The sequence below is a fragment of the Sorex araneus genome, chromosome 2 (assembly GCF_027595985.1).
Source record: "Sorex araneus isolate mSorAra2 chromosome 2, mSorAra2.pri, whole genome shotgun sequence".
In the NCBI taxonomy this organism is placed as follows: Eukaryota; Metazoa; Chordata; class Mammalia; order Eulipotyphla; family Soricidae; genus Sorex; species Sorex araneus.
In genome coordinates, this window is record NC_073303.1 from 344,890,950 (window position 1) to 344,910,742 (window position 19,793).

The 19,793-nt window shown below is 38.0% G+C and overlaps 1 protein-coding gene across 3 annotated transcripts in view; it reads left to right on the forward strand.

Annotated features, from left to right (window-relative positions):
* The window catches only part of DTNA (dystrobrevin alpha), a 367,610-nt gene that overhangs the window by 93,658 nt on the left and 254,159 nt on the right, over positions 1-19,793 (forward strand). For all 3 annotated transcript variants that reach the window (XM_004606060.2, XM_055128332.1, XM_055128333.1), the window contains exon 2: positions 4,605-4,718. The gene's annotated coding sequence lies outside the window, so the exon portion shown is untranslated. The remainder of the gene's footprint in view (positions 1-4,604; positions 4,719-19,793) is intronic.

Genomic DNA, 19,793 nt, shown 5'->3' on the forward strand with positions numbered 1-19,793 from the left:
GGAAAAAGCATTTCTTATAAATGAGCTCTGTAGCTAGTGAAGTTAGCAATTGATGTACGAAGAGAATAAAGGAATTCTCAAGCACTCAGTTCCCCCCAGACTTATTTGTCCCAGCATCTTTCTTAGGAAGCTCCTGGAATATATGTTTCCCCGCAGAGTCATAAGCAAGTCCATTGGTAAGAAGGAAAATTAAAAATTCAGGCATAGGACCCAACACAAACAGAAGAAAAAGAAAATCCCATGATCACAGCTCGGTGGCTATCTTGCTACAAAACTGATGTGCGCAGGCAGTGCTGTAAAAATACAACTGGTATGAGAGACTATATTAAAAAGAATGATACCTATCTATTGGAGGGTTTGAGAAAATGTTGCTGCATATAGAATTGTAAGCAAAGATACACTTCCAGTGCCAACACAAGGAAAATAAAAGCCAAAAAGAGAAAATCTATTTATAAATCCCATGTAACGTGCATGTGAACAGTCAAAATGATGTAAACATATACTCTTTCTCGGATCACCATATAATTAAGTTTGGAAGATCAAGGAAAGGGAGAAGAGTGTGTGTGTGTGTGTGTGTGTGAGTGTGTGTGTGTGTGTGTGTAAATAAGGAAGAGGGAGAGAGATTTTGAATATGTACATGCTGGAGGAAATGTATGTAAGAACTGTTTACTTCAATAGAAGGCACATAGATAGCATCAAATTTCAGAACATCAAAAGAAAATAATGTATGAGAGTATCACTTAAAGAACATAGAGTGATCATTATAGACAACAGCCTCTAAGTGGTTGCTTCTGGAGACATTGGTGGGAAAGAGGTAGTAAGGATGAGACATTCTTTTAAAAATTTTTTCATAAAGACACTGGTTTACAAAGTTGTTCATAAGAGGGTAATTTTAGGCATACAATGTTCTAACACCAAAGTTTAGGACAGTCTTTTAAGCTCTATTGTCCCAATACATTAAAATACATCTACTTTTCACATATAAATTTTTTAATTGAATGCAATGAATTCAGCAGTTTTTCAAAGTGTGCTTTTCTATATCCTGGAGGTTTCTATAGGGACTGCCTTAGAGAAAGAGGCAATGAACAGACTTCATGCCTAAGTTTCTGCTAAAGGAGTTGAGCCTTGTCATTGACCTATTTCCTTTGAACAAATCGTCAGCAAACAAGTTTGAAAAACAATGATTGACCATGTACTCAACTATAGAAAAAATATTCTTAAGTGAATACATTTGATTATAATAATTACCAGACTTTAGCTAGTTTTGCTATAACTTGTTATGTATTTTCATCATACAAAAGTTACTCAGTTTATTTGGAGAAGGGGGACATTTGGACCACACCTGGCCTCAAATTAGAGCTTCATATTTTTGTTTGTTTGTGCTGGGGGATAGCACAGCAGGTTGGGCCTTTGCCTTGCATGTGGCTGACCCGGGTTCTATTCCTCTGCCCCTCTCGGAGAGCCTGGCAACCTACTGAGAGTATCTCACCCACACGGCAGAGCCTGGCAAGCTACCCGTGGCATATTCGATATGCCAAAAACAGTAACAGGTCTCACAATGGAGACTTACTGGTGCCCGCTCGAGCAAATCAATGAGCAACAGAATGACAGTGCCAGTGACAGTGTTTGGGAAGTTGCTACATCAAGCTGTGCTCAAGACTTGCTCCTCACTCTATACTGGAGGTATGGATCATGATCATATGTGGTCCAGAGCAAGTGTCTTAGCCTCTCTTAAGGCCTTTTTAATTTTTTTTTTAATTCTCAGACATGGGACAACCCATCTCCCATCTGTATGGAACTTTTTTACTTTTTCTTAGAAATCCCCATGTTGCTTTCCATAATAGTTCTCCAGTTTACATTTCACCAATAACATAGAAGTTTCCCTTCTCTCCACATCCATTCCAACACTTATTGTTTCTTATCTTTGAAATAACAGACATGTTCACAGGTGTGAGGTAATATTTCATTGTTTTGAGCTTCATTTCTCTAGAAATGGATGTTGGACATTTCACTGTATTACTGTCATCCCGTAATTCAAAGATTTGCTCGAGTGGGTGCCAGTAACGTCTCCATTCTTCCTAGCTCTGAGATTTTTTTTAACTTTTTTCAAAAAAATTTTTATTAGTGAATCACCGTGAGATAAAGTTACATACTTACAAACTTTCATGCTTGCGTTTCAGTCATACAATGATTGAGTACCCACCCCTCCACTAGTGCCCATTTTCCACCACCAATGGTCCCAGCATCCCTCCCACCACCCCCACCTTGTCCCCTCCACCCCACCCTGCCCCTGTGGCAGGGCATTCCCTTTTGCTCTTTCTCTCCTTTTGGGTGTTGTGATTTGCAGTAGAGGTATTAAGTAGGCATCCTGTTCAGTCTATAGTCTATTTTCAGCCTGTATCTCCCATCCCTCGTGGACCCACCTAGCACCCTTTGCTTGGTGGTCCCTTCTCTATCTGAGCTGCTTTTTCCCCCAGCATGTGAGGCCAGCTTTCCAGCTGTGGAGTCATCCTCCTGGTACTTATCTCTATTATTCTTTGGTGTTAGTCTCCCATTACTTTAGTTAGTCTTCTGTTACTTTACATTCCACAAATGAGTGCAATCTTCCTATGTCTGTCCCTCTCTTTCTGACTCATTTCACTTAACATGGTATTTTCCACATTGATCCACCTATATGCAAATTTCATAACTTCATCTTTTCTAACAGCTGCATAGTATTCCACTGTGTAGATGTACTAAAGTTTCTTTAACTAGTCATCTGTTCTTGGGTACTCAGGCTTTTTCCAGATTCTGGCTATTGTAAACAGTGCTGCAATGAACATATAGGTGCAGATGTCACTTTTACTATACTTTTTTGCATCTCTGGGGTATATTCTCAGAAGTGGTATTGCCAGATCAAATGGGAACTCAATTTCTAATTTTTTGAGAAGTGTTCATACTGTTTTCCGAAAGGGCTGAGCCAGTCTGCATTCCCACAGCAGTGAAGGAGGATCCCTTTCTCTCCACATCTGCACCAACACCTGTCGCTTTTGTTCTTTTGGATGTGGGCCAGTCTCTGAGGTGTGAGATGGTATCTCATTGTTTTGATCTGCATCTCTCTGATGATTAGTGATGAGGAGCATTTTTTCATGCATCTTTTAGCCGTTCAGATTTCTTCCTTAAAGTTTCTGTTCATTTCATCACCTCATTTTCTGATGGGGTTGGATGTTTTCTTCTTGTGGAGTTCAACTAGTCCCTTGTAAATCCTTGATATCAACTTCTTATCAGATGGGTATTGGGTGAATATCCTTTCCCATTCTGTAGACTGTCTTTGTATTCTGGTCACTGTATCTTTTGAGGTGCAGAAGCTTCGCTGTTTAATGCAGTCCCATTTGTTTATCTCTGTTTCCACTTGCCTGGTCAGTGGCAAGTCTTCTAGTCCTGAGATTTTAGCAGCCTCTCTTCACTTGTCCTTCCCAATGGTGCCACATTGGAGGCTCTTTCAAGGTAAGGGGAATGAGATCCTTCATTGTTACTGTTTTTGGCATATCGAATACACCATGAGGAGCTTGCCAGGCTCTGCCATGTGGGCAGAATACTCTCAGTAGCTTGCCAGGTCTCCGAGATGGAGAACTAGACAATAAGAGTTTGTGAGACCAAGTCTCTGGATCTTGGCCATTGATGGGATTACACAATGCTGGGGGCAGTTTGTGGGCGTGACTGCCTAACTACTGGAAAATGGGGGATCTTGGTGGAGGAGGCCTAGTCCCAGTCTGAGCAGGCTTAGAGATCTTAGCCCCGGGTCCCGCACACTTGGATGTTTATCTCCCATAAATAATCTTCTTTTGATTAGTGACTGTTTAGAATCTGTTAATTTTTAAACTGGATTAATTTTATTGTTGTTTGTTTTTTACTGTTGAGTTTTATAAGAATTTGAGGTAGGTATTTGGGATATTAATTCTTAGCCAAATGTATGATGTGCTAATATATTTTGACATTCAGTACAATGTGTTTTCATCTTGGATGAAGTTCATTTCACTGTAGAGATCTTTTGTTTGATACAGTCTCGTTATTTTCATTTTTGTTTCCTACCTTTTGGAATCAAGTGGCCAAACAGATTTCTATACTTAATATTCAATAGTGTACAGTCTGTATTTTGTTCTACATATTTTGTGTTTGCAGGTCTTACATCCAAGTCTTTACTCCTTTACTCCATTGTTCATTTTTATGTATGCAGTTGCATAGTGCTCTGTTTTCATTCATTTTCATGTATCTGTGCAGTTTCCCCATTACCATTTATTTTAAGAGCCTTTCATTGCTCCATTGTGATCTCTTACAAAGTACTATTAATGAGGATTCAATCCTCATGGCCAGTCACCTCTCCAAAGGCCTTCCTATCAGAGGCACATTAGATTTTGGGCTTGAAAGTATGGGTTTCAAGTGGCAAAATATTAAGCCAATAGCAAATTACATGTTAAAATATCTGCTCTGCAAAAAAAAATTAAGTCATCTGCAAAGCCATTACTAAGAATAATATATGCCAATCTCTTATGGATGAGAGAGTAAAATTTACAGGGACCATTACTTTTTAATGACAAAATTCTTCATATATTGATGTCTTGCAGCTCAGTTAAAACTTGAGTCTGAAAACCTTGTCACTGCTGTGAGGATCGTGCTACCAACATCGCATCCAAAGACCTATGCTCATATAGGACCTATTTCTGGAGGATACACTAGAGGTTAGTTGCATTTTCATAAATCAAGAATATTTTATTTTTCTCTTACATGCCCAGATTCCTTTGAAAGCAAGCCCTGGATACTGTTTTTTTTTTCTTTTTGTGTCACACCCAGTGATGCTCAGGGGTTAGTCCTGGCTCTGCACTCAGGAATTACTCCTGGTGGTGCTCAGGGTACCATATGGGATGCTGGGAATCGAACCCGGGTCAGCCACATGTAAGGCAAACGCCCTACCTACTGTGCTATCGCTCCAGCCCCAAGCTGTAGCTGAATATTTTTTCTGACAAATATTAACTTCAATATTTTAGTATTATGAAAGAGAAGAGTAACATTTACTCATGATAAAGACTAACTTCTAGTCATTATAAATTTTATCAAGTGTCTCATGAAGGTTGAGGAGGAAGATAGAAAATAAGTCCATTGTTATTACTTAACTTTGGACTGAAGACTGTTGAATTTTAATGAAAATTGGTACAGATAAAAATATAAGTGTAGATAATATAGAAGATTTTGATTAATGAATGTTGCAGAAAGTAGTGCTAGTGACAGTTCAATAAAAAACAATTTATTGTTAACTAATTAATGTGAAACAAAGATCCGAACAAGATTAATGTAAATTTTCTAGCAGTATATTCTATGTTAAAATTTAAAATCAATCAGTCATACATAAAACATATCATGATTTTGGAAGGGGGGTTGTCTTTAAGGGTGTTCTGTATTCTTTCCATATGTCTTCTGGCTAAGAGTGTAAAAAGAGAATAATTTCCCTCCAAAAAGAAAATCATTAAGACAAAGTAAAATACATTTGTGAAAAAGGTGAATTAGTGTATAACATTTTCCTATAGGCTTAAATATATGCATTTAAAGAAAAAATTCTTCTGTTTCAACAACTACTTCCTGGATGTAAATTATGTTACATTATTCAGTCAAAGATACCACATAAGTGAATAGTGTGACTGAATGTGAATCAGATGGCCTGTTTTCAGTAATCAGTTCACATGTGTTTGATCCTATCCATTTACCTTTAGGGAGATATATTTTTATTAAAAAGAATTATAGGGACATTGACATAGGCCCTCTACGTGATTATTTCTTTTTATTTATTTTTGTCATTGAGATTGTCATTTATTTATTTTGTCATTTATTCATTTAAGTCATTGAGATGCCCCATTTTCTCAGCTTAGAATGTAGCATGAAATTTCCTTAGAAAAGGAGCCAGAGAGAGATAGTTACAGTGGTTTAGTGCTTGCTTAGCATCTGATGTGAACCCTGTCCAATTCCTGGTACCACAGATGGTGAGCACAGCCAGGAATGACCCCCATGCAGAGAGCTAGGAATTTCCCCGAACACTACAGAGTGATGCCACCTCAAAAAAAATAATTTATACTCTCTCTGTGTCTCTGTCTGTCTCACAACGCACGCTCATATACTCACGCACGCACGCACGCACACGCACGCGCACACCCACACCCTATAATCTAATAAACTCTAGGTTATGGAGTGAGCCAACTGGTGGAATGCCAATCTATACGGGACATAAAAAAATTACTGAAATAAATTAATGAGATTTCTGTTTCTTAGATTTTCACTACTGATTCCCTTAGGTGGTGTTCTTCAGATGTGTTGAAAGACCACCTAGAGCTGAAATTTTAAAGCCAACCACAAAGAAACAAAAAGAAAACTTTTGGGGGGTACCAACCTTTGCCTTTGAATATTTCGGAGATGTCTCTACAAGTCACAGGGAGCAGCTGTGGCCACACCACTGCCGTGAGCTCAGCCAGCTGACAGTTGCCTGACTTGGCAGCCACTGCCAGCTGAAATTTGGTAACTCAAAAATACTTTGGGTGATTCATTTGATTACAGAGACTATAAATCCTTTACCAGGCTTTGAAGAAGTTGCATAGAGTAAAATTGCATGTGCTAAACTCGTTCTTTGGACATCAGTAGGAAAATTCTTTTCAGTAGCACACACCTTTTGACCCTACTAATCACAAACTAAATATTCAACGCAAGTTTATTAGTAGTGATTTTAAGGGACTCCACTCTCATTGATTTTTGTTCAAATCTCAGTTGGTGAGATGTAGGATTCCGCCTTCCCCTTCACAACAGTTCTCTTCACTGTACACATGGTTTCCTTTCTATTCCTCACACTGAAGGTGTGCAAGAGTCCTGGGAAGGAATGTTTGATAAAAAGGGAGCAATGGGGTTTTTTTTTACACCCACTCTTTCATTCTAAATTTTAAAAAAAATTTACGATTGTAATTTAGTTTAATTAAAACCTTTCACCACAAGACCTACTGTACAGTTTTCTCTCACTGCAAAGCTGCAGCGGCCCTTCAGAAAAGTGGCCGGCAGCGGCACTCTGTCTCTGCTTCCAGTGGGTCCCCAACACATTTGTTACTAAAAAAAGTTCAATTTTTAATGAAAAGATTGATGAAAAAAGTTGTATAAAATTTCCCTTATTTTACTGCTTCAATAGCCGTTTTGGGCAAAATTGTCTGTGAATATTGAAACTTACAGGCAGTGCTACAACCAAAATATTTGTCATGCCCCCCCAAATATTTACCCCATCCTGCTCAGCATTAAAAACATAATAATAATACAGAAAACTCACTTCTTTTTGTTACGTATACCTGGGAAGTTTTTCATGCTGAGTTACAGAACAAAACTTGAGCTGCTTTGCTCCCTGCTTCCAGGAATGCCAATCAGAGAACATTCTTTTTCAGGCAGCCAAGTTTGGAAGTCAGTTGGTTTCTGGCAGTAAGTAGGGGGAGGGGATGGCAGAGGGAAAAGCACAGCGAGTCCTCGGGCTGATCTTCAACTTCCAAGTGTTTCCGTAATAGCCGTCAGTGAAAGCATCTCCTTTTACCCGAGAAGAGACAGGTAAAAAGACAGCTAAGTAAATCAGCGTTAGATGGAACAGCGGAAGCGCAGTCTGAGGGAGGAGGGCGGAGAGGGAGGGCGTTTGAAAGCCTGCCATTGGTGAGCTTACCAAAGGCATCTGCCAGTGGGACTTCAATGGAATGTGAAACCAAATCATTTTCAAGTTAAAGATAGACACAGTACACACCAGGATCTAGAAGCTGGATTTCTAAACTCCCATCTCTCCCTAGAATTTCAGAGAGCTTTGTTATGATCTGTAATAATTAGCCATTTGGTTCGTCTCTTCTTTAAATGAATATGCTAAGAATTCATACATGTTCTGGATGTACTGGAATTAAAAGGATTCAAGAGATCAAGGTGTACATGCTCCAGGGTAAGTGAAAAGATTGCTTTTCATGTGCAGTGCGTCTCTAGGAAGGTGAATGTGCAATTTTTTTCTTGATATAAAAGGAAAAAGGAAAATGAAGATTTCCCAAAATGTTCTAACTTTTCTGAGCGAGTTGGCATTAGCCTTTTTGTGCAACAGCAAAGAAATTGTGTGTTTGATTATTTCAAAATGTGTACTGTGTATGTTTGTAACTTCAGAATTGTTTTCCCTGCACTTAGTTATCCCTCTTGAAACGCGTCCTTTAAACTCCCAGCTGTATTGAGTTAAGGTTTTAGGAGTTGTATGTCCTGTCACACACCAACTGAATGTGACTGTATATACAAAGCATTTGATTCAACTGCTTTAGTGAGAGATGGCTTTAGTTCTTCTATGTTACACCATGACATTTCCTAATTTTAAAATTGGGAGGAATAGGAGAAAGAGATGGTCAAGGTTGGTACGTGAGGAGCCTTTCGAAGATGTTCTGGTTTTAAGTGAGGGAAAGTAGGCAATTTTCATGGAAGAGAACAACTTATTAATAGAAGTTATTTTGTGGTGTCGCCTCATTAATTCTGAGCAGGTTCTCCTCCTCCAAAAAAGCTGATATTTGCTAAGTGAATGGAGGCGTCTGATTATATAGCGTTTGAGAGTGGAGGAGGGTGAGGGAGAGTTGTCTGATTTGCTATTACCACACTGTGTTTGAAGGATTACAAAACTTTTTTATTTACAAGAATGACAAAATTTAGCTCTCTTCATGTTTTGACCATGTATAGGTTTTATTTTTTGTTTTGTCAACTGACCTCCCAGCTCTACTTAGAGACAGCTTTCCCAAACTTGCACAGCATTCCTGCTGAATAAATACTGTCCATAATAGTCAGAGTACATGGTGTGAATTGAAAATTCTACTTTATATGGGGAAAATAAATCTGCTGACGTTCTTGTTACAGAGTGTGGGCCTGGACAGTTGTTACATGGAAAGGGCCAGTATTTTGGTTTTGTTTTATTTTCCCTGTCAGAAAAAACCAGATTCTAATTCTAATTTAAGGAACTCCGTTAGTTAAACTAGGTGCAACAATGAGTGACTTGATGGGTCCTTTGCTTAAACTTGACAGGAATAAATAAGATACTATTATCTTACTAAAAGGAAAACAAGTATTATAATGGTACAAGTATTATAATGGTACCATTAGAATGAGCTTACAGCATCTGAGTAATTTAACAGGACCCAGGACCCAGTAAAAATGTGAAGTTGGCAGAACACAGTTTGGTTGGCTGCTGTCTCAGTTTTCGGGTGAGGACTGCCACCTGGTACGCCTGCCATCCGGAAAAAATCTGAATGTTGAGTCTTCTTAATTCTGTGTACTAAGTACATCCAAAATACTTATCTTTCAGTTGAAACACCAAACCTCTCCCCATCAGTTTAGGCAGGATTTTTAAATCACAATTAACTTTCCCTAATGGAAAAGTTCAATTAAAAGTTAAATTTCCCTAATGCACAGAGGACTGGAGCAATAGCACAGAGGGTAGGGCGTTTGCCTTGCACAATGCTGACCCAGGTTTGATTCCTCCATCCCTCTCAGAGAGCCCGGCAAGCTACTAAGAGTATCCCACCCACAGGACAAAACCTGGCAAGCTACCCGTGGCATATTCGATATGCCAAAGAAGAGTCACAAGTCTCACAATGGAGACGTTACTGGTGCCCGCTCGAGCAAATCGATGAACAATGGGATGACAGTGCTACAGTGCTACAATACTTGTAATTAACTTATTGACTTGTAAGAGTTGCCATCGATACTCATTTCTCTACGAATAGGTGGTACTTTTATAAATGTTCCTGGTGACATTTGGACACCTGTTCTTGTGCTCTGCCCAGCAGTATGAATGTTGCCAATATGACAGAGCCTGGCAGAGACTTAGGTGTCTATGAGAAAGCAGTGAGTTCCTGCGTATGTGTATTCCCCAGACATGGATGTGCACACATGAACGTATGTGTGTTTGCTTATTTTTCACTCAGCAAATATATTAATAGTTATATAAACTATTCATTATATAAACTATTCATTAAAAAATTCACTGTTTATAACTGTGAGCTTTTGATTTTCTTATGTAATACATAAGAAAATACAAAATACATAATACATAATTTAACTATATATGTGTGTATAGGTATATATATACCTATATACCTATACCTATATACCTATGTACATATACCTATATACCTATAGGTATATAGGTGTATAGGTATATATATACCTATATACACACATATATGTGTATATATACACATATATACACACACATATATAGTATATACATATATATACATATATACACACACACACATACCTCTCAGAGAGCCTGGCAAGCTACCGGTGGCGTATTTGATATGCTAAAAACAGTAACAATAGGTCTCATTCCCCTGACCCTGAAAGAGCCTCCAGTTGTTGGGAAAGATGAGTAAAGGGAGGCTGCTTAAATCTCAGGACTGGGAGGATTAGAGATGTTACTGGTGCCCGCTCGAGTAAATCGACGAGCAATGGGATGACAGTGATACAGTGATCTGTAATATAGGAACAAAACAAAATTTGAAAAATTTTAATTTTAAATATAAGAAATTTAATCAATGTAGGCAGATTGTGTGTATGAGGAAAGGGTGGAAAAAAGATCTGCTAGCATTTCATCGCTCGCAGTTTCTACTTTCCTTCTGAATTTATTAATTTTGCGTTGTATTTCTTGGAACTATAGTAAGTATAGTTGTCCTCATAAGTTTGCTCTTTCAACTATTCCCAAGAATACTGGATTTGTTTCTGTTAGAATATTAGAATTCCCTCCACTTCTTTCTCATAGTCTCTTACTTATTCATTTGCTTGCATGTACTTGACGATCTGCTGGCCTTGTATATTTAAAACTGCTTGTGAGCTGGAGAGATAGCTCAATGGGATGGAGCATGAATACTGCATGCAGGAGGCCCAATTTGATCTCTAGCATCTCACAGTTCCCTGACCACCATTGAGAGCAGCCCTGAGCGTAAGATTACTTCCTGAGGACCACTGTACGTCCCCCGCCCCCCTCCATGCATTAGTACTTATGAGAATTAGTGAAGCCTAATGATGATAGTGTTTTCCTCCAGAGATGTCATAGGTTTGCTTCAGCCAGTCAGTAAAGGATGTGTCTGGCCAGAAACACCTTAGTCAGAGTACAATACATAATTTTCCCTGAGTCACTCCTGTGAAGAAAAGTAAGAGTGCAGATCTATTTGAGGAATGGTTTGCTTTGGGTTCTCTCCACTCTTGTAGGAAGAATTAGGCCTTTCAAGAGAAGAACTTCAAGCTGTGTTAGCTTAGTAGAGGTCCCACTGGGCAATGGGGCCCTGACTTTCTCACAAACCTCCGAAAGCTGTTCAGATGTGAAGAGTTTCTCAAGATGCTTTGTCCCTGATACTCAATATGCCCAAAGTCAAAAGCCATCAAAGACGAGCTTCCTTTTAAGGAGTTCAGGCCTTCCAAATTTCAAGTGTTAAATCCTTACCACTCTATTCACTCTTTTCCAAGAATGTTAATATTTATATTTATATTTGGTTTTGCCTTGCGATGCTCGGGTCTTACTCTTCATTTTCTACTCAGTGACCATAAGCAATGCTGGGTACTGAACCTTGATGGCCCTTCACAAGACAAGTGCCTTAATCCCTTTTTAAAGGATTTTACTATCTCTTTGGCCATGACCTGTTTATATTTTAAATATATTTTGCCTTAGTGAAAGTCTAGATTGTCTCATTACTTTTACCAGGAAGAAAATTCACAGTTGTTTTTTTTTTGGGGGGGGGGGAGGGGTCACACCTGGCGATGCACAGGGGTTACTCCTGGCTCTGCACTCAGGAGTCACTCCTGGCGGTGCTCAGGGGACCATATGGGATGCTGGGATTGGAACCCTGGTCAGCCTCGTGCAAGGCAAACACCCTACCCACTATGCTCTCACTTCAGCCCCTCAGTTGTTGTTTTTTTTTATACTCAATCTTAATCTAGAGACAGTGTCAGGCAGTCTGAAGATATCATTGATGATTTAGGGTTGTTTTTAGGTTGTGGTTTTTTTTTTCTTTTAGCCATAGTGCCATAGTGGGGTCCTGATTCATTTGGACATTTGGAGCAATTAGCAAATGAATGTTTATTTGAAGATTAATGGTTTTTACCCTTATCTGAGCTGTCAGTAATACTTAGTAGTTCTTTTCATTAGCTCCTTGCTGACCGCTCTCTTTAGTAATCGTTTTGTTTCTCTAATCCACTCCTACGCAGTTCTCTCAGCTGTTGACCCTGACTCTTTCTTTTTTATCTTGGTCTATCTAGTATTACCATTTTTTTCAAAGTATCCTGCGTCTTGTCCTCTCCATTTTTTTCAGTTGCTTTACTTCAGAACTTCATTATCTCACTTGGACACTAGTGTGGTCTAAATATTTTCTTTTGCTCTGTGGCTCAACATATCGCCCAAATTGAAGTCAACACCTCTTTTATGGATTGCTCTCCTACTAAAAAAAAATCTGTTGTGGCTCACTATATCCTTCAAAATAAATTCCATAGTATGGGAATTTATACTAAAGGTCCATTACTAGTTCCTACCTTTTCTTCTCCACTGGTTCACAGGTTACCACCAAGATTAATCATGGCTGTCTCCGGAGCATTTCATACACCATCATACCTTGGGCTAGTCTGTCTTCTTTGTGTGCAAATCCTACTTCTCTTTCAAGGTAGCCTTCACAAGTCACCTTCACTGTGCTTTGTTTAATTGTCAACTCACTAATCTCAAAACACCAAGGACAGAGATTGTTTCACTCAGCTTTTATGTTTTCAGTAGCTGGCACCTAGAAACACTTTAATACCAGCTAAAGAAATGAACAGATGATTATTCTGGGAAAGTTTCCCCCTACAATGTCCTTAGTTTTATTAATTTCATCCTAAGTATCATGACTATTTTCACATTGACTCTTTTGTCTGGAGCTGTGATCATGAACAACCCTTAATATAAAATTAGGTCAATTTTAAATGTTTGGTTATTGTTTGTTAGGGGGAGATAGGAACAGTTTAACTACTAGCACCTTTTGTCAAATGAAATTATGACAAGAGAGAGGGTAGAAGTTTAAGTATGTTGAAATAGCTATATCTATCAGAGAGAAATTAATAATAAAAAATTAAGTCATAGAGTTTTAAAAGTCTCATGCTTCAACAATTCAAGTAAGGAGTTCTGGATATCACAATTAAAATCAAGTCAATGAAGCAGGCTTAAATTAGAATCATTTCATTTCACACAGCCTGAATCTAGATTGTTTTCAGTTTTTACTGTGTGATTTTTAAAAATCTCATTTGATAGCTTATGTGATATGAAATTGTGACATTGGTCTTACAATTACCTGTATTTTTTTTCTAAAAGGTTTAAAATCTTAAAGTGCAATGTTAACTTCACTTTGTTACATTATGCTAAGTTGCAAAACTAAACTTTCCATTTGTTCGTTAAAGATAGAAAACATGGAGAAGATACGGAGTGTATCAATTCTAAGGATGTTTAACTAATTTCATATTGCTCAGATCACATAAATATTTCACACTTCTATTATATGCTTCTTGATATGCTAACTCTTGAGACTTAGAGTTATAGGAACTTTGTTTATATGTATTTTTTCTCATGTAGAAGCCTCTTACTTCCACAAATAATAAGAGTTCTAATACAGATGGGGTCAAAATTCTTGAAAATTCTCAAAAACTGGCTGATTTAAAATTGTGGCTTTCTGGCCACATATGTAACTAGCGGTGAGAGGAGAATGCTTCCCATCATAGCCCACACTTCAGAGTAGCACCAGAGCACCAGCCCTGTGACTCCCGACACCCTAGACCTGTACTGCATTGTCAGGTCCTAGACATTACCAGGCCTTAGAAATTATATATTCCGTTTCATAGGACACTAACACTAAAGCACATCATGTTAAAACATGAAAAATTTCTCAATATTGCTTTTATTTATATCCTTTATCTATGCTAAGTTTTACATTAATAAAATATTGTTTTAATTTTTCTCAACTATTTATGGCTTCTCATCAAGACTTTAAGATAGTCTTAGTGATCATTTTAACTCTCCTAAATTTTCTATTTAGCAGATACTTTTATTATAAGATAGTTTAAAGAAGCTGAACAAAGTATATTTTTTAAAAGAGTTTAGTTGAATGTGTATTTTCATCACATAGGAAGCTGTTGTATCTTAAAATATAATAGAGGTGTACATATCTACATAAATAAAACTGACCTTTGCATTCTTGCAAAATGAATATGCTGTAAGGATGACTCAGGAACACCAAATCATGAGAGCTTTGTAAAAGTACCTAACATTTAAGAAAAGCAATTGGGTTATTTTTATTATTTTTACTCCCAGTCTTTACTTATTTGTAACTCTTTCCTGTGTAATATGGCCTTTATACAAAAGATAAGTTAATTGCTCCACGAGTGTTTATACTCCCTATAACTCTGTTTTTTTTAAAATCCTGCATATTAGGTTTACTCATAGCTATACACCAGGCTGTTAAGTGACAGGGATCATGGGTCCTTTTGCCTCCTGCCTACTTTGTGATATTATTCTGATTGTCATTCCTTAGAATTTCTGTTTCCCTCCCTCTATTGCAAAACTAAGAGATAGAGCAGTGCTATGTTAAAAAAAAGAATGCTATGTGAGAAGTATACTCCCATTCTGCATTGCAGAAAGAGAAATTATTCTATCAAGCATATGGGCAGCATGAATTCTCAGTCCACGTTTTCCTCTGATTGACTTTTCTTTATGTTTTCCTCTGAGGTTATAATAAGATTCAGAAATTAAAATGATGTCAGCAACACCTTTGAAATCCCATTGCAGGAGAATGTAAAGATCCCTTCTCAGCACTGCAGGCCTGCTCCTTTGTAACTCCTTAAATACTCACAGCAGAACTCTTAACTATCTCTTGTTTGCCAAATTATGAAGTCAATTATATCTACACTCTGAGAATGCCTAGAATCTACAGCATTTGGAGTGCTGCAAAATATCCTGTGTGACCATTTTCTAGACACCAGAACATAAATCTAAATTACTTAGATTTACAGTATTATAATCTCTTCTTTAAGATGACATGAGGGAAGCGTTTAACTTAATGAGGCAGAGGATCCTGGTGTGTAAGTTACATTATATTTTTCATTGCACACATGTAAATTATTGCTTCAGTCTCGGATATGGTTCCCAAGTGGCCTCAAAGACACAATGTAGCTTCCAGAAATGCCCACTTTTGTCTTAGGCAATAACTTACTCCATGAGAGTATGCTTTCTGAGAATTACCCATAACATTTTTTACAGTAGGCTGAATTTCTTGAAGGTCATTTGCAGATAACGGAACTTGACTTTAATTTAACTTAGGAGCACTGACAAGCAGGAAGACTGCATAGATTACTATACGGAAGGGGACTGGTGGCCTTTTCTCTCTAAAATACTTAGACAATATTTAGAAAATTAAGAAATTAACTCATAAAGCACAAAATGTTTTCTTAATATTTTCTGCTCTTAGGGGTGGATGTTAAAAAATGTATGGTTACAAGAATTAGATATATTGGGGCTGGAGTGATAGCACAGCGGGTAGGGCGTTTGCCTTGCACGCGACCGACCTGAGTTTGATTCTCAGCATCCCATATGGTCCCCTGAGCGCCGCCAGGAGTAATTCCTGAGTGCAAAGCCAGGACTAACCCCTGTGCCTCGTCAGGTGTGACCCAAAAAGCAAAAAAAAAAAAAAAAAAAGAATTAGATATATTGTTGTGCATTTGCAAAAAAATAAATCTTAATCCATTTTGAAAACCAAATGCATGGATTAAATGTGTGTGTTTTTTTCCAAGCACACTTTATTTTCTAAGGTAATACAGGAATGAAGTTAAAACAAACAAACAAAAAGTCCCCTTGCTGATCAGTGTGGTAGCACTTGGGTAACTGTTAGAGCTCCACAATTTTCAAAGCAAAGCCATTCATCCAGGCTTCCTGCCAAACCATTACTGGTAATCTGATGACAAGAGATGAAGCAAATGAAAGTGGTGCTGCCTGGCTTAGATATGCATTTGCTTTAAAAGAAAAGCCAACACATTTCTTATGCAAACCCCCAAAATTACAATTTAGGAACACATACGCACAATGCTTTGCACAACTCTAGAAATACACACATCAAAATACAACTGTAAGTTTAAGACAAACACAAGTAGCAGACACAGCTCGGACTGATGGTGTCTTTTCTTTATCTTGAGTAGTTTTCATATACAGCAACATCTCTCTCAATGGCAGAAACAGAGGAAGAAATTAAATAACTCAGTTTTGGGCAAGATTTAGGAATGCTTTTATATGGTGAAATTCAAGTGACTATGCAGAATTCCTTATTGATCAGCAAGTAGTCGCTATTTGGGGGATTTTTAAAATGATTTAAATAAACATCTGCTTTCACTTAGTGCTGAAAAACAATATATGTAATATCATAGTAATATAAAAATAGGCAGGCATTTTTACAATAGAAAAAAATATTTTAGGTCCAATGGAAGGAGGAATATTGGGTATATAAACTGAGTATTTGCATATATTATTTTGACCACTGGAGGGCTCTCAGTTTTTCTTTTAATTTTTATAATACACTATGTTGCAGCAATAGGTCAAAAGAGACAGAGTTATGTAGAGCTAGTGCGAGAAAGGCAAAGGAGGTAACATTTTGATACTCAATGAGGAAGATAGTTTCCAGATAGCTCTGCTTAATAAATAGTGAATTGCAAAATGAGAGACTCTAACAGTGCTTAATCTGGAAGTGACTAAGACTCCAAACCCCTGTGCTTTGAATCTTAAGTGTGTTCTGATGCCTATTCATGGGAGTCCAAAAGACTTCCTAGTTCTTGATGAAGCTTCCCTAACATTATGCTCTTTTGCCAGATTCAATTAGAATTGTAAGTTTAAGGCTGAGACCGAGACAGAGACAGAAAGAGATGGGGGGGAGGGGGCAGGAGGGAAAGGAGAGTTGTACCGTGTGCTACACATTTTATACATCTTAAATAACCAGACAGGTAATTCGCTAAATTGTAGTCGAACTTAAGTGCCCAATCTTAAAAAAAAATTTAGGCTTCCTGAGCTTTTACAGTGACATGGGGTTTGTTTATTGTTGTCATTGTCTATGTGTATGTGTGTTGTTGTTCATGACGATGTTGTCATTTCTACTTATTTTATAGTAGTCAAAACTTTATTTTTTAATTTTGCTTTCTGAGTTTGTGCTTGTTCCTTGAGCAGTCTCGCCGTGACTTTTGACTCCTCCATAAGGAAAGCACATTTGATCCCGTCACACACAAACTCACTTGGCACCCAGGTATCTACATAGCCTTGCTGGCTTGTGGACATATGTGCATGTGTCTTGTTTTACACAGCCTCTTAAGCATCTTTGGTCTCATAGCATGAACTTCTCAGAGTCATGTTGGACACATACTCCATGCAGATTTTGTACCTCTCCAATCCTTTTGGTGTAAAGGTAAGCAACTCAATTTCCAGGATTCAGGTAAGCCTAGTTTTGTTAGGGGTTGTATGTAGGAGAGTTGATGATGATATGTTAATACCAGACCGACTGAATGCCTCTAGACACCTTCCTAGCAGAGCATTTTTTTGTTTTTCTTTATTTCTTTGTTTGTGGGTCATACCCACCTGTGCTAAGGACTGACTCCTGGCTGTGTTTGGGGATCACTCCTGGCTGTGCTCAGAAAACCACATATAGTGCCAGGGGTTGAACTGAGGTTGGCCGCATGCAATGAAAAGATAGAGATTGTTTTTAAATGAGGATGGTTACATGGTTTTGCAATCACAATCAGAAATGACCTTAATTCATCACTATGTCAATAAAGGGGGAGGCAGAGTGATAGTACAGTGGGAAAAGTGGTAAACCTTGTACTCCGGCCAACATGGATTCAGTTCCCAGCACCACATATGATCCCCTGCTATGCCAGGAGTGGTCCCTGAGCACAGAGCCAGTAATTAACCCTGAGCTCTGCCCAGGTGTGTCCCCAAAACCAGAAAAGTAAAATCAGCAACTATGCCTTTTGAAAATTGCTACTAGGAAGACTTTACATTAGGATTGCTAAAAAGTAAAATGCAGACCTTCTAATATTTTTTTTGAAGTAAACAGATTTTATTTAGAGGTTTCTAGGGGAAGGAGGAAGGGATAAGTGGGAGAGAGAATAGTAAGAATAATGCACTCAAGAGAGAACTCGGGCTTCTCCAAGGGTGGAGAGAAAGCTCTACACACATCCTAGCACTGGACATGAAAGTACACATCTCAAGGGGGGAGATGCAGGTGACACATGTGCTCGGGCACCACATGTGCTCGGCCACATGGCACAAACAGCACAGGGGCTCAGGCAACATATGCACCTCAGACCTTCTAATATTTAAGTGAGCAGTACAAACCCTGTGAGGTGAATGTTCATCTACTTGAAATATTTAACATTCTGGAGAGCACATGAGTCTGTCTTTCTGTTCATTCATTCAGAGAGTTCACAAAAGCCTTTCTTAGTTTTTGTTTGTTTAATGGAGCCAGGCCTTTCTTAGATTTTGTTGTTTTCTTTTTAATGGAGTGGGGTAATGTAATGAGAATCGCCCAGAAAACATTCTAGGTTCACTTGGTGTCTTCTATGCTTTAAGGAAATTAACACAACCCAAGATTCAGAGCTGACTTTTTTGAGAAAAAAAAATTACCCTTATCTTTTTGTATTTGAGTGACCGCTCTCCATAAATTTGGCTTTGTAGATGTCTCATTAAAATGTCAACTCCTTTGCCTTTTCACCTGTCCTTAAAAAATATAGATCGTCCTTCAGTCAGCCACATAGAAAACTGGCACTTCCAGCAGCTGTCAAAGGTTTAACCTTGAGTTGACCATGAAAAGTATGTGCCAAGACGTCTCTAAGGGCTGTAATAAGTAGAATCACATGCTTAGAACACTGGCGTGACACTTCACTCCCCCTCAGACGGATAGAATGTCTTCACTGAGTGACCATTTCATTTTGTTCTTTTAACCACAGTGGGAGTTTACCATGATATATGGCACTTTGGTAAAAGAAAGACAACAACTTCACCAAAAGTATACTAATGGGTGCTTCATATCTTCCCCCAGTCAGGAGCTCTGCCATAATTCTCCTAGGAATTAGTTTTTAATGGAGTCTATTTTCTTGATACATCAAATTGACAAATATAAACATGTGCTTCAACTGCCAGGAAAGTTGTCTCTCAAAGTAAACTTGGAGCCTTCTTTATTGTTTAAGGAAAACTATATGGTATATCAGTTTTCTTTTTTGTTTTAACTGACTTTATTCTTAGAGTAAACTGAATGCTCAGCTGAACTGATGATATAACTTGCGGGTATCTGATATAATTATTATTTTAGAAGTTTGTTTCTAATCATACCTTAACAAATTTCAATTTTTGTCTTTCCCACAACATCTATCTCTCTCATTAGAATGTCATTCATAACCCACTTGTATTCTCTGACCTAGGAGAATTGCCTAGGGTTCCATTGGAAAGCAGACTGTAGTATTTCTTGAATTAATTCTATTTAGCACTCTCTTGTCTTAAATGTTTCAGTAATTACTCTACTTTGTAAATAGCAGGTAAAATGTTAACTATTCACTATCAGTAACTACTGGTATGGCTGTTGCAAAGAATGAATGAATAAAACAATGTAAAATCTCTTTTCTTTAAAGAACTTGGTAATATTCTTTTATCTCCACAGCAGTTTTGCCTAGAGTCTATATTGTAAAGTTCTATAAAT